Below are 5,897 nucleotides of genomic sequence, written 5' to 3'. Positions count from 1 at the left end.
CCGCCCCCCCCCCCTTCCCCACTGAAACTTTTAAAGACGAGTGTTTGCACCACGAGACGTGAACGTTAGATTAACGAGAAGAAACAAAGCAGATGATATAAAAATAAAAATCATTCAGGCATGTTCCTCGCCAGAATGCAAAGTGTGTGTGTGTGTGTGTGTGTGTGTGCGTGCGTGTGTGTGTGTGAGAACCGCCAGGTGTTTGTGTGTGTTTGTATGGATGTGTGTGTGTTTGTATGATGAGCAGTCACAAATATGCATGGATACCGTTATAGGTATTTTATCTGTTTTCTCTGGCAGTTTAAAGAGAGAGACGGCAGAGCGGAGACTGAACGTGCTGTCTCTTCACCTCGAGGATGTCTATCTGATGTCTGTTGTTTAAAATCTGTGTCACATTTTCTAAAATACATCAGCTGTCTTCATGTTTTCACTCTGTTCTGCAGCTGTGGCTCTCAGCCGGCCTCCATGCCCAAAGCGTCAATATTTATCACTGACATTATTGGAAAAGCTCCATGTAAAGGTTTATGTTTTTCATGTCTTTTTTTTTTGTTGCAATCAATACTATATGCTTTTTGTAGTAATACTAATTAGTACCATAAAATAATTTATTTGTACCACGATTATTCACAGTAGATATACTTAAATTACTACATACATTAAAGTACATGCATACTACTACATATTACAAATTTGTCTGTTTGAGTGTCCATTTGAAATGATCCCAACTTGAGGTTCAGTCTCTAGCTTTTTTCCCAGAGCTTTCAGTCACTTGGATGCAGTTGAAAGCTCCAGAAAAAGCTGGTAAGTGGGCCTTGAGTCAGGATTTTTAACAGGCTAATGCAGTAATTAGTGGCATTTATAATTGTAATTTTGGCTTGAAGTTGATCAATTCTCTGACATTAATGGCTGAAAGTTATTAATTAAATTCTCCCTTATTGCTAATAAGAATTTTACACTATTAAAACTATTTGAATAATTTAATAATTTAAATTAAATTACCCCGTTAATAAATGTACGTCCTCTTTGTTCTTCCATATAAACGTACTTAATTCCATCAGACAGCAGGTATACCTGAACTTGTTTTATTTTTTCTGGGTCAAGACTCTTTCTAAAACTCTGTCAGGTGACGAGACAAACAGAATTGAAAAAAAATGTTAAATCAAATGTCGGTTGAAACTCTGATCTTGCAGGGGCTTGTGGGTAACGGCTGGGAACCACGGCTCTACTTTACTTTGATCTACTGAGTCAGCTTCTGCTGCAGGGATGATTTCATGCATCACCTCTACTGATTCTGTCACTTCACATCTCTGACGTCGCCATAACAACCAGGAAACATCTGAATAACATTTTGTTCCAGGAAATATTGTGAAGAATATGTGGTTCAACTATTGACTATTTCCACCTATTATTGATATAGTTATCCTTGTATCAATGAGCTCATTGTTTTATAAAAATTATTGATCTACAATCAGATTCAGTGCATAAAATTCGGGATGGAGGTCAGCAAGAAGAAATTCTGAACAGCACACATTATGATGAAGATAATATTTATAATGATCTAGGACTGACTATTGATTATTGCAGTCATAATTTTAGAGTAGTTTCACATAACAGGTCAATGAAACTTGTTTTGTTAAACTTCTGATTTGACATTTAGCAGATGTGGTCTGTCACAGCCTCAGGGATTTAAAGAGCAACTTTAAACTAAATTCACTTGAAGGAAAGATAAATTACATTATATGTGCAGTCAGTTTGTTACGCTGGTTTTCATAGTTGTTCTTTGTTTTACTCCAGAAATTCCGTACTCCAGACCAGTGATTCCCAACTTTGTCAACGTGTGACCTCGAGAAGCAAATTCCACCTGTGTCTGACCAAAGATTTGATCTTTGCCTTTAGAATTTGTTATTTTTTAAACAATTTTAGAGGAAAATTATGAAAGAATGTGGAATTACAACATATTAAAAAACAAATCTTGTTTTTTTCTATCCTCTTGATCATTTCATGGCGCCCTGTCTTGTGGCCCATTTAGGGATCTGGACCCACAGGTTGGAAACCACTGCTTAAGACCAAATGAAAAGAATCACGTGAAACTGATTTTATGAATATGTGAAGCTAAAACCGAATGTCAGGTTGCTTTTATTTTGAGATGTTTCAGTGGACGAGCAGCTGTTGATCTGAAGTGGTGGTTACACAACAGCAGAACGTAAAGGTCAAGGGTTCACTTCCTGTCTGATGACGAACCAACAAACTGTGTTTATGGGACAAACATGACAAAGCACATTGGTCTCATTCTGAGGGTGAATAGACAATAGATGATCTGTTCGGATGATAACCAGTGCTTCAGCTGGAGTCAAACAGCTGTTCGTCCAGTGAACTGAAGGACAGTGATGTTCAGTCTCGGAGAGAGTGAGGAGTGGTGAATGAGTGAAGGAGAAAACAGCATTAAAGCACAGAGGTGTATATTCCATTCCACTAATAAAGACAACAGAAACCAGAACAGGCTGCGTCTCATTCTTTATGGACGTTCAGTCACATGCGTTCTCTGAGGTCAGGGTGGGGGTCCAGCTCTAACATAGTCTAATCCACGTGAAGACAAATCATACCTACGGTGCAGGTCAAAGAGTATGCTCAAGCTTTTATGCAACAACAGGAAGAGCTTGGTTTCCTGTTGGTGCAGTATATATTCAGATGTTGTAGGCTGTTCGTATGAAACCTTCCACCAAACATGGAGAGCTTCAAAAAAGCAGTGACTTCAGTTCTTAATCAATTCAGTAAAACGGTCAGCATCTATATTGCAGTCATTACGATTTTTTCTTACCATGTCGTATTTGAAAAGGACTTGCCGTGCACCTGCAAGGACCAACTCACTGACTGCTCGTTGTACATGAGTCTGCCAGCATTTCTTTTTGTTATCGTAGTCCTCTGGCTGGACAAAACCTTTCAGAGAGTCTGGAAATTGGCAAAATGTAACAGGAAGTTTATTTGTATTTTTTTGTGTCAGATTCTGAAAGCAGTTCTCGTTGGTCTGCTGTGGGTTATATCTGTGTTGATTGATGGAGACTGGTACCTTTGCTGTCATAATCAATACTATGAACAACATCCACAGTTAGCCTGCAAAGACAAAGATCAAATCAAAAGTGAGGAGAAAGCAATCATCGCTGAGCTGAAGAACAAGTCAAGGGTGAGTATTTATCTTGTTATTGTTGATTATTCTCCAGTTTTTGGATGACAACCAGGTTAACAGCCCTGGTTAACACAGATATTCACCTGAGAAACCCTGATCTCTCAATCTTCTAGAAAACAACTAAAATACATGACATGCTATGATAAAACCAGATTTTTGATGCTGTTTTTCAGGTTATTGGCCTGCTTCTTCTCCTCGTTATGACTTTAGTGTTTGCCTTAATGTCATCAATACCATGGCGGAAATGCTGCGCTGATCGTTTCGACGAAAATCTTCCCTTTGACTTGATTATTTTGGAAGAGGCGGAAAATCTTGTGACAGAGAGACTGAGAGAAGCTGCAAAAGGCAAGCTAAATGTAAAACTCGACAACTATGTAGTTGATGGAGAATGGGTAAAATGTTTTGGTGTTGCAGAAGAGCTAATTAAAGAAACATCTCTCGAACAATCAGCTGAATCTCCATCTCTCACAAAATCAGCTCCACCTTTACAGGATTCACAGTGATGAAACCTAAACCAATACTGTATTTTAGCATGTGATCTGAACCAACAATGTAACACAAATAATACAAAAAAATATTGCTAACATGTTTGTATTGCTAAGTTAGCTTTAGCCACACAATGTCAGTTGGTCAATCACTTTAGTCCAGACTGAGATATCTGAACAACTACTGGATGATACCATAAAATTTGGTGCAATTTAAAAAAAAAAAAAAAAAAAAAAGTACCCTAATGACTGTATAAAAAAAAAAGTGCTGAAGTGCTACTTGAGCGTCAGATATAAACATAGATGAGGGAATTCAGATTTTACGACTGTTATATTAACTCTTGTCTACATTAACAAGATGTTTGCTCTGGTAACACAGGTTCTGTGAACTTTCCAAGAACCATATACTATATACTAAATGAGTCACAAGGTACAGTAAAGTATTTCAAAGTTGTGCCAGGGAAGAAAGGGGAACATTGGCTGTGTAGTTGCTCAGTTATCTGGACAGTTCAGGGGCTTTTTGATGGGGGAAACTCTGGTTTGCTTTGTCTTGCTCTTCTCTTTGCTTGACCTACAGTACATTGGGATACTTGAATAATTTTCTGGTTAGACTCATTATCATTCATGTTTGATAAATGCTTGTTTTCTATGATTTGACCAACAGAATTTAGTGTTACAATTTTAATGTGATTTTAACCTTTTCTTCTAGTTACAAATGTAATTGTTTTGAAAAACAGGGTGTGACATTTTTGCTATTCTTTCTATTGCAATTTAAAATATAATTTTAATACTTAATAATTTTGTTGTAACATTTTAAGCATTTATGTTTTTACACAGAAGCCCATTTTGGCTATATTTAATGACTTTGTTTGGCTGCTTGTGACTTAAGTTGGCGCTATCATCACGTCAAAGTTTTAACTTGTTCAATACATTGTTTTATAACCAAATAAATGACATTCCCTTCAGCTTTAGATGGACTTTCGCTTTTGTTTTAATTAGCAAATGTTAGCATGCTAACACAGTAAACATTGTTTATACCCTCCCTTCTAAACATCAGTATGTTAGCATTAGCACTAAAATCAAATCAGTGCTGTTTTCAGTGTTTGTTTCAAAAGCATTAATGCCTTTAAAAAACAGTATGCAATGTCATGTCATTTTTATTTTACTATTTTGTTATTGAGTGTATTAGTTCATTATTGTTTGTAATCATTTTTTACACCTGTTATCATTATCATGCTGAATTTCATGTAACCTGTACATTTGTTTCCTTTTTCACATTTATAAAAATCTTTGTTGAAAACCAACATGTGTGTTTATAGAAATACATACAAATTTAAAACAAAAAAACAAAAACAAAACAAAACAAGATCATAAAGATTTAAAAAAAGAAAAATCAACCTTGAGATAAAAATAGACAGAAAAAAATCAGTGGAGTCGGGAGCATGCCAGTCGAATGATTATAGGCTTTTTCCAGTTTTAATTATAATCAATCCGTTATTATATATAAAAAACATACACATGTCAAACCAAAACAAAACTAGAAAAACATAAATAAATAATGAGAGAGAATAAAATGAAAAATCAACTTGGAGATGAAACTAGCCAATACATTTATGGAGTCTGGAGCATGCACGTGGTTGATTATAGGCTTTTTCTGTGTTTAATTATAATCGATTGTTTAAAAAAAATCATTTATAAAAGCAACGAAATGTCTTTAAGTTTGCATAGAGGTGATGCATTAGCCGATAGAAAGAAAGATCGTTAATATTTCCGATTAATTAAGAATCTATTTTTAAAACATAAAAAGATTTGGTTTTTACGGAGCCCTGTATGTTTTAAACCCTGTTTAAATTAATAGTATTTCATTTGATTTATAAATATTTTATCAAATTTTAAATTCTTACTTTTAATGTGTTATTTAAACACAGGATAAGTCAATGACTGTATCACTAATTTCAAATATTTATTTGCTTGTAGAACACTGTATACGTGTACACTATATATTGTTCCGGTGGCACATACAGACTCCATACTTTTGTTCCGTTTCCCTTAGTTCAGAAATCGATCGGGACCCTTTCGGGACCAGCTGTGAGGATGCCATTCGCGCAATGAATCATGGGAAGTCGGCGGGCTCAGGTGTCTATGATATAGCTGCACCAACCAATCGCTTTTCATCAAACCCTCTGTCTCCCTCTCTCTTTCTCTTTGATCTGGCCTTGTCGCCAGTT

The sequence above is a fragment of the Seriola lalandi genome, unplaced genomic scaffold, assembly GCF_002814215.2.
Source record: "Seriola lalandi dorsalis isolate HSWRI2012SDOR001 ecotype SW California unplaced genomic scaffold, Sedor1 jcf7180002054917, whole genome shotgun sequence".
Classification (NCBI taxonomy): Eukaryota; Metazoa; Chordata; class Actinopteri; order Carangiformes; family Carangidae; genus Seriola; species Seriola lalandi.
Note: the sequence above shows the minus strand (reverse complement) of the source record.